General features: G+C 43.3%; 1 protein-coding gene across 3 annotated transcripts in view; it reads left to right on the forward strand.

The window, feature by feature from the left end:
- Positions 1-17,383, forward strand: part of VWC2L (von Willebrand factor C domain containing 2 like) — a 132,949-nt gene that overhangs the window by 50,084 nt on the left and 65,482 nt on the right. Inside the window, exon 1 of one of the 3 annotated variants that reach the window (XR_006582672.1) lies at positions 8,014-8,130. The exons of the other annotated variants lie outside the window; for them this stretch is intronic. The gene's annotated coding sequence lies outside the window, so the exon portion shown is untranslated. Of the gene's footprint in view, positions 1-8,013; positions 8,131-17,383 lie in introns of those variants that run through there. 3 annotated transcript variants of the gene reach the window in all.

The raw sequence follows: 17,383 nt of genomic DNA on the forward strand, positions 1-17,383 counted from the left end.
ATAAAAGAAACTTCATAGGGGGAGCCTGATTCTCCACTGCATTGCAACTTGGGTAATCATTCATTACAGTGCAAACTGGGTATAAAACCCACCAGCTCAGAATGAGATCACTTGTCACCCATTCTGCCCAGGTACAGATGCCTACCCATTGAAGACGCAGCCCTTTTGCACTGTAGTGGTGCCCCAAATGACTGGCACACAGAGGTATGCCCATTTTCCAGTTGGTGATTTAATTAAATGCAACTGCTTCCCCAAAGAAGTGGCATCTGCTCATTGTATTTGATCAGCAAGCTGACTCGCTGCACGACATTGCAATCGTGCATAAAGGTCATAAATCTCATTAATTGCATTTAAATGACAAGGCCTTGTGCTGGAAAAACTGGGGAAAAAATTGATTTGCAGCCTTACTGATGTCTGTTAGCTACATTCTCCAGCCTGAGGCAAAATGGACCCTGAACCTGTTCACTTGGGGTACCTAACTATTTGCGTCTCATTGACGTCAACAGGCATCTTTCCACTGATCTCAAAGGGCTTTGGCTCAGGACCTTGGAGCCAACCCCACCACCAGCCTGACTAAACGGACTTGGCACGGGGGTAGGGGGAGAGGGAAGTCCTGTTGTGATTGTGGCACATGGGTTCTTCCGCCCTCAGACCACAAAGTGCCACATCCAGGCCACTGTATCAGCCCTGCAGTAGATACTGCGTTAGTATCATCAGCCCATGTGCACCCCTCCATGACATGTTTGGCCACTGGAACTGGGTAGCCAGGGTGCCATCATTCCTGGCCTGCCCCTTCTGTCTCTCCAAATTGCACAAGAGGTGCAGACTTCTGCATTGGCTCACAGCATCCTGCCTCCATCTCATTCCACAGTGGAAATGAGTCAATTCTAGAGTGGTCTGAGCTCAGGGAGCCAGCTGAATGACAGGTGGTAGGAAGGCAGCGTAAAGAGTGGCACTCATTCATTTCAAGCTAGCGTGTGTTTCTCTGAAGTGGCCTGCGCTCCAGAAGACATGTGTTAATCAGCACACATTGTGCTCTTTTGAATTCCCATGCAGTACATGTTATTGTGTGATCCCCACGCTCCTGCTATCTGGACTGACAAGAGAAGTGCCCCAGCTGCGAAATGTTGCAGATGGATTCAGATGCAGAGCAGAACTCTTTCCAGAGTTCGGTAGACGTTTGGATCTGGAGAATTACCCTAGAACTCTGGACTGTCTAACTTTTTAACTAACACAGTGATGCATATTCTGAAGAACGTAAATATTGAGGAAATCCATGTACTCATAGTAGAAGGGTTATTATGTATTCATTTCCCTGAATTTGTTTTCCCTCCTAGGGCATCACTGTCAGAAATTTAGAATCCCAACATAAATTAAGAAAGTACATTTCTTTCGTTGTGTTTATTCACTTCCTCACTACTTCTCCAGAGTCAGTCATTTATAACGGGTCTCCTCAAACACAATTAAGGTATGTCTATACTACCCGCCAGATCAGCGGGTAGTGTTCAATGTATCGAGGATTGATTTATGGCGTCTCATCTGGACGCCATAAATCGATCCACTAATCGACACCTGTACTCTACCTCGGCAGGAGGAGTAAGCGGAGTCGACAGGGGAGCCGCGGCAGTCGACTCGCCGCCGTAAGGACGGCCAGGTAAGTCGAACTAAGATACTTCAACTTCAGCTACGCAAATAGCTATCCTGGGAGACCTGCAGAGGTAGAGAGGGGTTTGCTTTATTAAGGCCCCATCCAAAGCCCATCAGTGGACGTCTTTCCACTAACTTCAGTGGGCTTTGATTTAGCCACTAAGGCCCCGATTCTGCGAAGTGATGTGTGTGAGCAGATCTCTGCACGTGAGCTGCATTGGCTCCAACAGGGCTCTCTGGGGGAGCAGGGCAGCAAATGCATGCATTGAAAGATTGTGAAGAAAAGAGTTAAATTGCAGTTGACAGTTAAATTTACATATCACTCGCATCTTGCCCCATCGTGGTTTGTGGCCCGTCTTTCCTAGACTGTGGGTTTTGGACACAGCAACACTTATCATTACAACTATGTGGGAATTGCCACATTTCTGAAAAATGTGTTTTCATTCCAAACTGAAATGAAACCAGAAAATTTCTAAAATTTCCCATGAAACAAACATTTTGAAAAAAATTGAGTTTGGGGTCAATTGAAACATTTTGTTTCAGTTCCAACTTTTTAATGCTTATATTATGGTGTAATTTATAATGTAAGCTAAAACACATTTTGAAATGAAAAGTCATTTTGAAAGGAAACATTGAAATGGTCCCACAAGGCTTAAATGGTATGCTCCATTCAACTGATCCAAGTGGTTAGTTTCTTTTCTTTAACAATATTTTCTCACAACTGACACATTTTGATTTCAATGAATTGGCATGTTCCAATGGAAAAAATGTTTTGTTTAGAAATTTTTCACCCAGCTCTACTTATCGCTGTTATGTTTAGGTTCCAAATGGAAAGGGGGAATCTTTCATTCCTTCGCATAGATCTACATGCTTTATGAGCAATTGCTTAAGGTTCACATTATACTGATAATCAATCACTGTGCTGACTTTTGTACCAGGGCTGCTTCATATAGCAAAAATATGTTAACTAGCTGTAGTTCCATTAGCAAGTAAGGTTTGCCCGGGTTCCTTTGGTATACACGCTGGCACTATTTTTTTAAATTAATTTATTTATTTTTGGTGGTTTAGAAGAACTGTGTTGTTCCGAAATTGGCACAATCACAGTTTCCACCTCATTTATAACCAATATAAAAAAATGCATAAACCATCGTACACAGCTGTAGCGGTGGAGTTAGATTCAATTTTGGCTTTCTACTGACTTGACTTGCAGCCAATACTCTTACATACATCATCTATGATTGCCTTTAAAGGAGGAAACACAGCTTTAATTCTGCTACTGAATTTATAATTATTTTGTTAAAAATATAAAAGTGTTAAAACAGACATTAAAATCATTAAATTTTCAACTAATGCATTACTATGATGCTAAGGAGTTGGCTAAAACTGGAAAGAACCAGAAAATTTGCAGTTAGTGCTTTAACTCTGTTATTAATCTGCTCCTTTATGTGTAATATTGATCTTGCGAGCAAAATCCTGCCCCCTCTTGAAATCAGTGGAAGTTTGCCATTGACTTCAATGGGTGAGGTTTTCACTATGTATTTTTACAGACATGGAACAGCTATTGACTTCAGTCCGAGCTACATTTGTATAAGAATGGCAGACCCTGCCTTGTAATCGCAATGGATGGTTTCCAAGAGCCATAATGCTGCAATATTAGGGTGAACATATACCACAATAATGAGCATAGTATAAAAAACACAGCAGACAGCTAGGGGGATCAGCCATTGTACATGTGAACTATTGTCTTTCTGGACTCCATTTAAAACAGCAATATTAGAAATCGAGGGACAGATCCTCAGCTGGTGGTGTTTTGACTTTGATGGAAGGAGCCCAGAGTTCTCTCTTTAAGACATCACTGTTTTAGCTTTCTCCTGAGCTGACAATTTATACAAGCTGAGGATCTGACCACAGCTGTGGATCTGGTATATAGCCACCAATGGGACAGTAGGGTGACCACACAGCAAATGTGAAAAATTGAGATGGGGTGGGGGGTAATAGGAGCCTATATAAGAAAAAGATCCAAAAATCGGGACTGTCCCTATAAAATCGAGACATCTGGTCACCCTATGGGACAGCAACACTGATATGAGGCATTATAAAACAGGGTCAGATTCTGTTCCCTTTATTCATTCTGAGTAGTACCTTGCTGTGCAAGGAATACCACTGTGGGGAGGGATAGCTCAGTGGTTTGAGCATTGGCCTGCTAAACCCAGGGTTGTGAGTGCAATCCTTGAGGGGACCATTTGGGGATTGGTCCTGCTTTGAGCAGGGGGTTGGACTAGATGATTTCCTGAGGTCCCTTCCAACCCTAATAATTTATGATTCTATGTTCAGTTTATGAAAGCTAAATACAAGTCAAACATCATTCTGGGATGGATAAGTAGGACTGCTGTAAGCAAGACACAAGTAGTAATTTGTCTACTCTACTCTGCACTGATAAGGCATCAACTGGAATATTGTGTCCAGTTCTGGGTGCCACATCTCAGGAATGATGTGGACAAAATGGAGAAAGTCTCCAGGAGAGCAAGAAAAATGAATAAAGCTCTAGAAAACATGACCTATAAGGAAAAATTGGGGGGAAAAAAGGTGGGGGGGTTGTTTAGTCTGGAGAAGAGACAACTGAGAGGGGACATGATAGCTGTTTTCAAGTACATAAAAGGTTGTTATGAAAAGGAGGGAGAAAAAATATTCTTGTTGTCCTCTGAGAACAGGACAAAAAGCAAAAGGCTTAAATTGCAGCAAGGGAGGTTTAGGTTAGACTTCAGGAAAAACTTCCTGTCAGGGTAGTTAAGCACTCGAACAAATTGCCTAGGGCGGTTGTGTTGTTTTTCACAAACAGGTTAGATAAACACCTGTCAGGGATGGTCTAGATAATACTTAGTCCTGCCTTGAGTGCAGGGGACTGGACTTGAGGTTCCCTTCAGGTCTATGAGTCTATCCAGAATGACAACGGGTAGCAGAATCTGGCCCATAATGAATAATAATAGATTGACACAGTGCTGTATATTAAGGATATATGGCCTTATCTGGCATAATATTACTCAGACAAGTAATCCTTACTCACGTGTGTAATTCCATTGACGCCAGTGGGAACACTAGCCCAAATCAGGATTCCACACATGTACATGTGTTTGAAGGAGTAGGACCAAGAGTTTAATCTTTTTTATTTATATTTCCTTTCCTTGGCTATAAATGTTACTCTTAATGTTGTTCATTTTGCCCCACTGTGTATTGTTACTGTTACATAAGAACATAAGAAAGGCCGTACCGGGTCAGACCAAAGGTCCATCTAGCCCAGTATCTGTCTACCGACAGTGGCCAATGCCAGGTGCCCCAGAGGGAGTGAACCTAACAGGCAATGATCAAGTGATCTCTCTCCTGCCATCCATCTCCATCCTCTGACGAACAGAGGCTAGGGACACCATTCTTACCCATCCTGGCTAATAGCCATTTATGGACTTAGCCACCATGAATTTATCCAGTTCCCTTTTAAACGCTGGTATAGTCCTAGCCTTCACAGCATCCTCAGGTAAGGAGTTCCACAAGTTGACTGTGTGCTGCGTGAAGAAGAACTTCCTTTTATTTGTTTTAAACCTACTGCCTATTAATTTCATTTGGTGACCCCTAGTTCTTGTATTATGGGAATAAGTAAATTACTTTTCCTTATCCACTTTCTCAACATCACTCATGATTTTATATACCTCTATCATATCCCCCCTTCGTCTTCTCTTTTCCAAGCTGAAGAGTCCTAGCCTCTTTAATCTTTCCTCGTATGGGACCCTCTCCAAACCCCTAATCATTTTAGTTGCCCTTTTCTGAACCTTTTCTAGTGCTAGAATATCTTTTTTGAGGTGAGGAGACCACATCTGTACACAGTATTCGAGATGTGGGCGTACCATGGATTTATATAAGGGCAATAATATATTCTCCGTCTTATTCTCTATCCCCTTTTTAATGATTCCTAACATCCTGTTTGCTTTTTTGACCGCCTCTGCACACTGCTACTGTTAACTTTATTAATTTATTTCTAATTATTTGACTTCACATGAAGTCAAAAAGAAAGGAAAATCTCTGCCATATTTGATCAGCACCGTCCATGTTATTAGAGTTCATTTGGGGCTAGAGCTATGTAGACAAGTTTTTAAAAGCATATTCTTTATCTTCAGGGTTATAATGGCCCAGAAGTAGCTGTTATAGCCTGCTGCTAAAATCTGCCAATAAGTCTTAAAATGAATATTATTCACCTAAAATGTCGTGCCATCTGCAAAGGGATCTTATTACATACTCTTATTTATGTGTCCAGGCGCATTTTGAAATGCACGTAGTTTAAGCAGTAGATTGCTCTATGGTATGTTACTGCCATGGAACAGTGATCATTTGCCATGTGAATATATCTTTTTAAGTGTGCGTAGTAACAGTCTGAATTAAAAAGTAACACTGCTGCCCTACGTGCAAACTAGCTGCTTTTCAAACGGAAGTATCTTGGCTACTTCTATATTTCTTAATAAAGATTAACATTTTAAAGCTGTCTAAGGTATTTGAGCACCCTATTCCCATTAAAATGAATAGGACGTTGGTATGCAAATCCCCTAGGGGACTTTGGAAATGTCCACCTGCGTTTTATATAAAAACAATAGATTGATTCAGCTACCATTTGGGACCTGATCCTGAGAAGCTCTGGGCACTTGGGCCCAGATCTTCAAGGTATTTAGGTGTCTAACTCCCATCACCCAGATCTTCAAAGGTAATGGATTGTCTATATCCCATTGTAATCCGTGGAAGTTAGGTGCCTTTGTACCGTTGCACATCTGGGCCTTGATCTCCCACTGCTTTGATGTGAGGTGTTAGAGCTCAGTACTGGAATGCCATGATGAAGTGAAGAACATTGCTCAGCCCCTAGAAGTATGTAGCTTAAGTAAGGGAATATTAGTGTGTTGTTGTTTGTTTGTATTGAAGTAATGCTTAGGAGCCACAGACATGGATCAGGACCCATTGTGCTAGGCGCTGTACAAAGGGAACAAAAAGACAGTCCCTGCCCCGAAGATTTTACAGTCTGTATCATGTTACTATTCTATTAATACTGCTCTTCACTTATCTAGCCCCTTTCACCTGAGGAGCTGAGTGTGCAAACCCTGATTAACCCTCACAACCCTATGGAGGGGTGAGAAAGCGTGAGAGGATGGCCTGGTGCTTTGGGGGGTTATGTACACCAGGGAAGGGTTCTTCCTCCTTTGCAGAGACGTCTCTGTAGTTCACACGTGCCAGAACTGCTGCATTGCAATGGCCCACTTAGGTACCCTGCTGCCCAGTGGACTCCTCAGCCTTGAGGTAGGCCCCAGGCTCCCTTTCCAAGGCCTGGAGAGAGCACAGTGACTTAGCAAGAGCCAACACGCTGAGCAGGGGGCTGCCTGAGCTAACCAATAGAATACGCTGAGGAGAGGGGTGGGGATTAGGCTCCACCCCCCGAAAGGGAGTTAAGCATCTAACTCTGGGCTGGAGGAAGGTTCCTGTCTACACTCAGAAGTCACAGCTGGGAACTGACCTAAACCAGGTCAGCCCTTTGCTGGGAAAAAAATAAATAAAACCAAGCAGGAGGAGAAGGCAGAGTGGTGCTGCCTCCCCTATAGCTTAGTGGTTAGAGCACTCACCAGGGAAGTGGGAGGTTCCCAAGTTCAAGCCCTGGTTCAAATCTCCTGCCTCTCAGGTAAGTATTCTAAGCACTGAGCTGTAGGGGGGCTCCCCCTCAGATATGTTTTGCAGGCCCCAATCCAAAGCAGCCTCTGAGAGCCTACCAGATTAGGCCCCACAGATGAGGAAGGTGAGTGAGGCTCTGGTGTGGAGGTAGGCACTGAGCAGCTTCCCCATGTCAGGATTTTGGCAGCTTTGCACATCGCCAGCAGCAGAAAGTTAGGCGGGGAGGGGACTTTACTGGAGGAAACTTGGGTACCTAGGGGATTTTGGCACCTACAGGGTTACGCAGAAGCTGATCAGAAATTTTGAGGATCAAATTTTTGGACTTGGACACCGGAGGTGACAGATAGGCACCTAAATCCCATTGTGGATCTAGCCCCAAAATTCTTATGTTGCATGAGTACAGATGCATAAATATGAAAGATTCTTATCTCCCCTGCCCCTTGGTTTTGTGTCTATTTTTTCTTCACCATTTTTCTGCTCTAGCTCCTGTCCTGCTTTCTTTTGGGAGTCAGCTGAGCCCAGAGAGTGCTGGCACCTGGGAATCAGTTGGATTGCTGGAACAATTAGTGAGAAAACACAGGGACTAATAGCCCAGGTTTAATCCTGAAAGGCCAAGTGAGGCTTGTTAGGGAAGGCAGAGTCTGGGGCCAATCCAGACAGGAGAAGAACCAGATAAAAACAGCTCTCCTGAGTTTAACTGTGGCAGTTTAAATGCTGGAAGCTGCAGGTAGCCTGAAGCTGAATGCTGGGGCTGATCACTGGAGGACTGCAGGCTGAAGCCCCTGGCTGGTAAACCTGAATTTTGATTTTGGAGGCTAGATCCACACAGGGGGCTTACTCAGTGGGGCAGTGACTAGTGGAATCCGCAGCCCAGAGTTAGGTGTTCAGGCTCCAGTCCAAAGAAAAGTTAGGTGCCTAAAAATGGGATTCACGGAAGCCAGCATCTTGAGCTGGAGTGGCCTAAACTAGCCATAGGAAAAGCTGAGGAGAGGGATGTGGCTTAAGGCCTCCTGCCTCTCAAAAGGACTTAGGTACCTAACCCTGAGATGGTGGGAGATGCTTCCCTCTGCTTGGGACTCCCAGCCGTGAATCCTCGCCTGCAGTTAAATGCCTAAACCAGATCAGCTCTTTCTTGTCAAAAGAACCCGTGATGGTGATTTTGTGGTCTTCCCCCCACTATATCTTGGTGGTTGGAGCCCTCAGTTCAAATCCCCACTCTCCTCCTCAGCTGGGTTTTGTGTGAGGCAGTCAGTCTCGGGGAGTCTACCAGATTGGGTCCCGCAAGCGAGATAGGTGGAGGGGTGCCTTGTTTGTGGATCCCACCAGACCTGAGGCACCAAGCAGCTTAGGGGGCTTTGCATAGGCCCACTGGAAGACATCTATGTACTTTGCTGCCTAGGGAATTTAGGCGGCAGCAGCAGAGAAGGGGTTTTGAGGATCTAAACTTTGGATTGGGGACCTAACGTGGGATCTAGGGGCCCACATCCCATTGGGGATGTAGCCCCAGATTTTTGTGTGTGGAATGTTTTGTGCACATCCTTTGCCAGCTTGGGGAAGGAGGAAGAAAGCTGTTGTTTAACCCTTGAGAAAGAAGCACCTGCGGTTATTACTTTCGTAAAGCCAGCCCCGCCCCTCATGTCGTCCCTGTGTCAGACACTCTGCACCTTGGTTAAACACAGTGTACGGACGTAGGGCAGCCGTCACCTCTGCATTACAAACTCATTGCAATCAGTTGGTTTGCAAATACTTTGCCTGATCCAAAACCCACTTAAGCGAGCATGAATCTTTTCATTGCTTTCAATGGACTTTGGATCAGGCCCCAGAAGAAAAAGAAGCTAAAATCACTGAAAATTTCATTTAGTGCAAATATTCACTTCAGCTCCAAGTGCTCCCAGACTCAGGCAACATTGTTATTTCGGGCATCTGCCCTTAACCAGAGCGTATGAAATGCACTGGTAGGTGTAGCTATGTCTTCTTTGATATGGCCAGATCAGTTTAATTTTATGGCATAATCTGCAGTGGTCTTTGATGGTTAAAAAGATTCATTCCCAGTGTTCTGTTTTTTTGATAGTTTATCATCATATCTCCTCTTCCTCCCCATAACGAGACAGCGGGAGTCTCCGGAGTGGAGTTATAACAAAGCAACAGCAACTCAGCAGAATCAGTTGGGTCCTGTGGGCTCCAACGTCACAGCCCTTCTGAACGTTCTGCCTCTGCAGTTTCTTCCAGCTCTAGCTGGAGAAGCAGGAGAAAATGTGAAAATCAGAACAATCGCAGTAGCTTCTTAGAGAGGCTTTACTGCACTGCAGTGTTTCCTGCTCTGAGGAGAGGGAGCTCCAGAGATGCCATGGTAAATGTGGTGATTTTGGTGGTGCATTTTGCTGCCCATTCTGCCATGAAGCCATGATGCAGTATTGCTGACAGCACAATCATTACCATGATGGCATGGTGTAATGTTATCAATACAATTGTATTGCATTGATAACACCAAGGTGACTTCACTGTGGAATCAAACTTGATTAAGAACTGAATTTGGGAGAGGAAACGTTGTTTTTTTTCCCCCCTAGACAAAGATTCCATTGAATAACCATGAGCCTGATTGGCTCCCTGGAAGCGGATGAGAGTCTCTCCATTGGGAGCTGGGTCAGGCCCAAAGCAGAAAACTATCGTCACAGATTATTGCATTTGGGATACATATATTTGTAGCATCAGGGGTGTATACAAAGGAATGAGGTGGGACCACACTGTCTAAAAATCCAACCAATTTTAGCCCTAACATAGCCACACCTAGGGTGACCAGATGTCCCAATTTTATAGGGACAGTCCAGATTTTGGGGTCTTTTTCTTATATAGGCTCCTATTACCCCCAAACCCCTATCCCAATTTTTCACACTTGCTGTCTGATCACCTGCCTCTTCTAGCACTGGTGGCAGGCTGCACTACCCAGCCCAAGAGCACTTTGGGTATGCCAACACTGCAGTTGGAAGGTGCTTCCCAGCCTGAGTAGAAGTTGCACTAGGTCTGCTTGACCTAGCATGCGAAAAATAGCAGGGTGTCATGGATAGTGGCTTGGGCTAGTAGTCCAGGTACATACCCTGGGGTCCAGGCAGGTTTGTACTCAGCTGGCTTGCCCATGCTGCTGGGGCTAGACTGCTGTTAGTACACTAGCTTGAGCAGTGTCAGCGCATGTCTGGCTCCCAGTACTGGGAAGCACACTCTCCGCTGCAGTGTAGACATATATCCTTCGGGTCCATGTCTATTCTCCCAGCCTTCTTCTCAAACCGTGGACCCCTGCCGTCTAGCTAATGAGGACTGGCGTCTCATTACTCTATTTTTCTCAGGTTTGCCTCGTTGTGAAAGGCTCTCTTTAAATTAATGCCACGAACCAGTTGCTTGTTGAGATCGACAGGACCCATTCAATTAAAAGGCCAATACAATTGCCCTGGACGTTGGTGGGAGTTGCATGAGCTCAGGCCTGACATGCCAAGCCATATCTAATACTAAGGGCCAAAACTGGTGTTGGATCCACATTGGTGGCCCATGGAACGTCTGTGGTCAAGACGTGGTGTTGCTCTAATTAAACAAAATCAGATCTTTTTTCTTGGTTTAAAGCTGAAAATTGTCTACCCTATTGTGGGAATTGTCAGAGCCAAACAGGGTGGATGATCCTGATCTCACACCAGGGTAAAGCAGGGATGTGTGCATTTACATCAATTAAATCTCAATAACCAGTCAAGAGGATAATATGAATGTAAGGCCTGAGCTAACAAGGAGTTGAGTATCTTTGACAAGCTGATGAGTGAGAGTACTCAGCTTCTTGGAGGATTCCTCCTTCGTGCTCAGAACAAAACAAAGGAAATCACATAACTCCAAGCTGGGCCTTAAACTCATCTGTGAGATCCAGCAAATCTACTTCAGAGGGTCGTGCTGCCAGCGTTAGCTCTCTGAATCAAGCCCCATTACTGCTCATAACAGAGAAGCAATGCTGGTCGTGAAGGTGGGCAAAATATTTGCAGTGAAATTCAAAATGTGAGACAGAAACAGAACGCAGATAGTCAGAACTGCTTGCACTTCCTTTAAAGATCCACATCAGCTTTGAATGCGGTTGTTTCCACAGCCAAATGTCGCGGTTTTGCTTGTCCTTGTGACTGAATTACCATTTTTGTGAAATTTTAGGAAAATGCAGACATTTTGGGGAGTGAACGTGGGCAAAATGAATTTGCCGGAAATTTCTCTGGCCTTTTTGTTGAGCTGTTTCTGCAAATTTGCACAGCCTTAGACCCCTAGTCAGGAAAGTATTCCTATTCAAGATTGAACATAAGCACATGCTTTAAATTAAGCATGTGCTTAAATATTGTCTTGCATGGAGATGGATTCACGCACATGGTTTAGTGCTTTTCTGAATTGTGGCCCTAATTAATAGCTCACATGTACAAGCAACTTTCTTCCTGCTTTCTTTCTACAGCAGTGGTGGATAACTCCACAGCACTTGCTAGCAAACAGTGGCAAATATGTCCCTCTTTGAGTTATATGTGCTGCTGGGGAGCAATGGAGCAGCTTGGGTCTGTGCCATTACTTGGTAGGGAAAGGATTCTGCTAGCGTGAAAGGCTACCCTGCAATGAAGAGGAAGGTTTCCAGAGTTCACACAACTCTCTATTTTGCATACACTCATAAGACTTCACCAATTTTTTTTTTTTCAAAAATGGAAACCCCCGTGCATGGTTACCAAGTATAGGGCATTTACTACCAATCAGGAACATCATAAGGGTCACTAATTAGAATTGAGCAATCTGGAGGGACAGCTATGCTGGAGATGATCCTACAGTAATACACCTGTGGGAAACATCCCAACACACGAGCAGCTTCATTTGAGCTTGGATGGATGGCATGCCTTTGCCATGTTACCTCAGACATGATGCTCAGGAATTGCCTGGGGAAAGGAACTTGGAGATGCAATTTTCAGCTGATCTGTTTTAAATGCTAAAAGCAGCAGTCTGTATTTAACTTCCTGTTGGAGTAGTAATCTGTATTCTGTGTGCACATCTCATCTCAAAATTTCCATTGGTAGAAGCCATCCTTCCTAAGCAGAGTGCTTTCAAATTGCATCTATAGATCTTCTTTGTACCAAAACATTTCTGGTTCGGTATCTAGTGCTGCCTGCATTTATGTCTCCTCATCAAATTAAGTAACTGTGCCATCAATAAAAAGGAGTAATGCAGTGTGTTCCCTTAGGATGGCTTCCCGTCCCTGATTTGTTTGGGGACTATTGCATTTGATTAAGAATGATAACAAGCTATTGGTAATCTAAGTTTGATGCAAAGCAGCTAAGATTAAATCAGTCTGTGTCAGTGGCAGGCAGATCATCATTTAGGAAATGCAAGCTTATCCCCTATATTTATTAGACTGAAATGCAGTGGACTGTTGAGGCTGCCTGGGCAAATCACCATTGACATGCCTTGGTATAGCGTCTGTTTCATAAACTTTTCTTCATCAGAATATCTCTGTGAAAGCCACATAGGAGAGGAATAGCCTATTAAAACTGATGCCATTCAGGGCTAGGCTCCATACATGTGTGTGTTAGTAATTACAAAGATAGGGAAGATGGGATTTGAGATAAGAGTGTTCCAGCGAAATGAAAGCAATACCCTTGCAGCTTGGTTAATAGACATCTGCTTCTGACTTTGGCCGATCACCCTGCATAGAATCTATGACCTCAGAGCCTTCTAATTAATTTGCTGTTCTTATACACACAGGCACCAGATCATTGGTTCCATTGTGGGTTGCTTTGGTGTAACTGAGAGCAGAATTTGGCTTATTGAGCCTGATTCTCATAAGAACGGCCATCCTGGGTCATGTCAATGGTCCATCTAGCTCAGTATCCTGTCTTCCAACAGTGGCCAGTGCCAGGTGCTTCAGAAGGAATGAACAGAGAAGGGCATTTATCAAATGACCCATCCCATCATTCAGTCACAGTTTCTGGCACTCATAGGTTTACGGACACCTGAAACCATGGGGTTGTGTCCCTGACAATCTTGGCTAACCGCTATTGATGGACCTGTCCTCCATGAACGTAACTAATTCTTTTCTTCTTCGAGTGATTGCTCCTATGCATTCCATGTAAGTGTGCGCGCCGCGCGTGCACGGCTCTTCGGAACATTTTTACCCTAGCAACTCCGGCGGGCCGGCTGGGCGCCCCCTGGAGTGGCGCTGCTATGGCGCTGGATATATACCCCAGCCGGCCCGTCCGCTCCTCTGACAATCTTGGCTAACCGCTATTGATGGACCTGTCCTCCATGAACGTAACTAATTCTTTTTTTGAACCCAGTTATGCTTTTGGCCTTCACAACATCCCCTGGCAATGAGTTCCACAGGTTGACTGTGCATTATGTGAAGAAGTACGTCCTTTTGTTTGTTTTAAATCCGCTGCCTATTAATTTCATCGGGTTACCTCTGGTTCTTGTGTAAATCACACTTCCTGATTTTATAGACTTGTATCATATCCTCCCCCACCCTTAGTCCTCTCTTTTCTAAGACTATGTCTATGCTCCCACCTATGTTGCTCAGAGGTGTGAATATTCAGTGGTGCCACTATAAGCTCTTTAGTGTAGACATAGGCCAAGATGAACAGTCCTAGTATTTTTAACCTCCCCTCTTATGGAAACTGTTCCATGTCCCTAAAAGTTTTTGTTGCCTTTCTCTGTACTTTCTCCAATTCTAATATACCTTTTTGAGATGGGACCACCAGAGCTGCACCCAGTATTCAAGGTGTGGGAGTACCATGGATTTATATAGTGGCATTATGATATGTTCTGGCTTATCTAGCCCTTTCCTGATGGTTCCTAACATTCTGTTCGCTTTTTGTTTTTGTTTGTTTTTTGGTGGCTGCTGCACGTTGAGCAGATGTTTTCAGAGAACTATCCATGGTGATTCCAAGATCTTTAAATGGTAACAGCTAATATAAACCCAATCATTTTCTATGTACAGTTGGGATTGCTTTTCAAAGTGCATTACTTTACATTTTTCAACACTGACTTTCATCTGCCATTTTGTTGCCCAGTGACCCAATTTTATGAGATTCCCTTTGTGACTCTGCACAGTCAGCTTTGGCTTTAATACAAATGTACATCTAACTGTTTACCCCCTTTTCCAGATCATTTATGAATATGTTGAACAGGACTTTTCCCAGTATAGATCCTCGGGAGACCCTGCTATTTACCCCTCCCCACTATGAAAACTGGCCATTTATTCCTACCCTTTGTTTCCTGTCTTTTAACCAAAGACTGATCCATGACAGAACCTTCCCTCTTATCTCGTGACTTTAAAGCTCCTTTACACTGCCTGAGTAGTACAAAAAGACCTTAGAGTAAATGAGAATTGGGACCATTGCGTTTGTTAGCTGTCCTCAAACTACAAGGTTGTGGTGATGCTTTCCTGGATCTGATCCAGCTCCCACTTAAGTCAATGGAAAGACTCCCTTAGATTTGAATGGGAATTGGATTGAGCTTCCTCTTAATGATTTACTGTTTAATTTGAGTAAACAACTTGGTTTTCAAATAGATAAAGAAACTGCAAATAATTCTTTTACTTAGCTATAGTAACTCTTACCTAGCAGCTTCTTCAGTTGCCTTGCAAAATAAATGATCGCTAGAAAACCTCACAAGTAAATAGAGAGAGCTTCAGAAATGCTGTTAAAATCATCGTCTCAGAAGTAGAATTACTGGAGAAGATGGAAAACAATTAAAGATTAGTTTGTGGAGATTTATTTAGTTCCACTTATGCCAATATCCTCAATTAGTTTCTTACTTGGAACACTGGGCCCATTGTTATCAAGGGAAAGTTCAAAGCCTGTTGAAGTCAAGGGGAAAGATCCCTACTGATTTCAGTGAGCTTTAGATTAAGCCTATTTTGTTGTGTCCAGAAAGGAACATAACAAAGATAAAACTGAAGGCCTGACTGCCCATTGTTCTGTACCTGCTGCTTATGTACACAACCACAAAATAGGTATAAAACAGTCAGACATTTGACCCCCAACTTGCACTGATCCCACAAGGTGTGGGGCAATGGTGTAGCAGGCCTTAAATCTTTATGATGGATTGGATGGGACAGGAGATTGGTAATGGGATGCTAAGTCTTTCACTTGGAGGTCACTAGGATGAATGTGACCCAAATTAGGAGTAGCTGAAATCCATTACCATGTGATGGCCTGTTCAACATGTGTTGGAAATCTCAGTTGTTAGGGAAGAGGGGGTCACAGAACAAAAACCATCATCATGTTTGTCTTCAGTTAGCATCTTTTATTAGCACTGGACCGGGCATGGAAATTGAGCTTCTAGGGGGCTTCCGGCAAGTCAGGAAATGTTGACTTGGCTTCCAAAACTTGTCTGTGCTCTTCCTGTTCCCTGAATAAAGAGAGAATTGGGACTTGAGGTGGTTGGAAATTTATTTTTCCCTTTCCCTTCCATCCTTGAAAAAAAAATCCTCAAAATTGTTCGGGTTCTTGTCAAAACAGCAACCATTTCAGTTGCTTGAAACAGTCTTGGAGTTTGGGGATTTTTTTTTGAGAAATCTTGAGAAATTGCCACAGAAATGGAAATTTGTTTTCAAAAATTTTTATTTTGTCATTATTTTTAGTATTTGTCTGAAAGTTTCTTACTGAATTTTTTTTTCTACCAACTCTGTGTAAGCCTGCAGGGCTGTCAATCGCTCCTTATTCAAGTTTTCTGAAAATTCCCCAAAATTCTAAAAAAAATAATTTTGGGCTCACCCAAAAACAGACTTTATTAAAAATTTTGGTGAAAAGTAAACAAAAGCCAACATTTTGGTTTGAATTAAGCATTTTGTTTGAATCAAAATGAATTTCTTTATATTTCAAGTTTCTTTTCCATTTAAAATAAAATAAAATTAAAATAACTTTGAAACAAAAAATCATTTTGAATTAAAAAGTGGAAACATTTCAAAAATCACAGAATAAAATTCTTAAAATTTCAGGGTTTTTGTTTTTGTTTTTTTAGGTTTTTTGGGTTGAAACAATTTACTGAAATTGATGCGAATTGCTGAAATAGTTCAGTTCAGTTCACCCATATCTGCATTTTTTACTGAAAATAACTTTTGGATTAAAAATCTCTCCCAGCTCTATTCAAGAGCACTGTTTTGTCTTTTAAAAACCACTAATCACAGAACAAAGATGTTGATGGAGGCAATACCATTATTTCTGACTGGATGAGGAACAACTGCGTCTCCTGATTGGTGACTTTCCCACAGCAGTGGAAGGTTTTCATCCAGGAGGAAGTGTTCTTGTCTCAATATTCTAATGCAAAGACTCTGTAGGAAAAAACTTGGAAGGATTTGTAATGATTTAATCCATGCTGTCAAAGATATAGAAGCATCCTCTTTCTCACGGGGACGCTTGCCAGAACAGCTCAGCTTTGCTTCGCTTCCCAGGTTTCTCACCCATACTGCTCTCAGCACAAAAGGCTCTCACTTCCTTGGATCCCAGATGGCACGTCTGCATTCCTACCAAGGACTTCTATTGGGGGAAGCTAGACGTGAAGAGCAAGACTGCAGTCAATCAGGTCTGCATCTCAGGGTCTATAACAGAGGATTTATTGTTTACCCTAGCAAGCAGGATTCACCCGCCTATGCTGAAAATATTTACATACAGCACACATGGCTTACAAACTGTGGTGTTTTGAGGACTAGCATTTGTGGTGGCAGATGGGTTGGCAAAGCTGTTGCCTATCGCATCAGAGATTTACACCAACCACAACACCCTACTCCCTGCCATGGGGGGGGGCGTAATTTGAAGCATTAAGATTGCTGCAGTTTGGTGGATTTTAAACCTGAATTTTAGTCGCTTTTTACACCTCCGCCCCCCCCCCTGCATAACTGCCAAATACAGACTGTTGATAAGAATGCAGCATATTTTGAATAGATGCTGCACATTTCGCCTCTGAGGAACTGGCACAGTTCAGAAACGGTTCTGCTGGCCTGGTGAAGTTATTCTGTTGGTGAGGAAGGCAATGGGCACCCAAGTAGAGAAAG

The sequence above is a fragment of the Mauremys mutica genome, chromosome 10 (assembly GCF_020497125.1).
Source record: "Mauremys mutica isolate MM-2020 ecotype Southern chromosome 10, ASM2049712v1, whole genome shotgun sequence".
Lineage (NCBI taxonomy): Eukaryota > Metazoa > Chordata > Testudines > Geoemydidae > Mauremys > Mauremys mutica.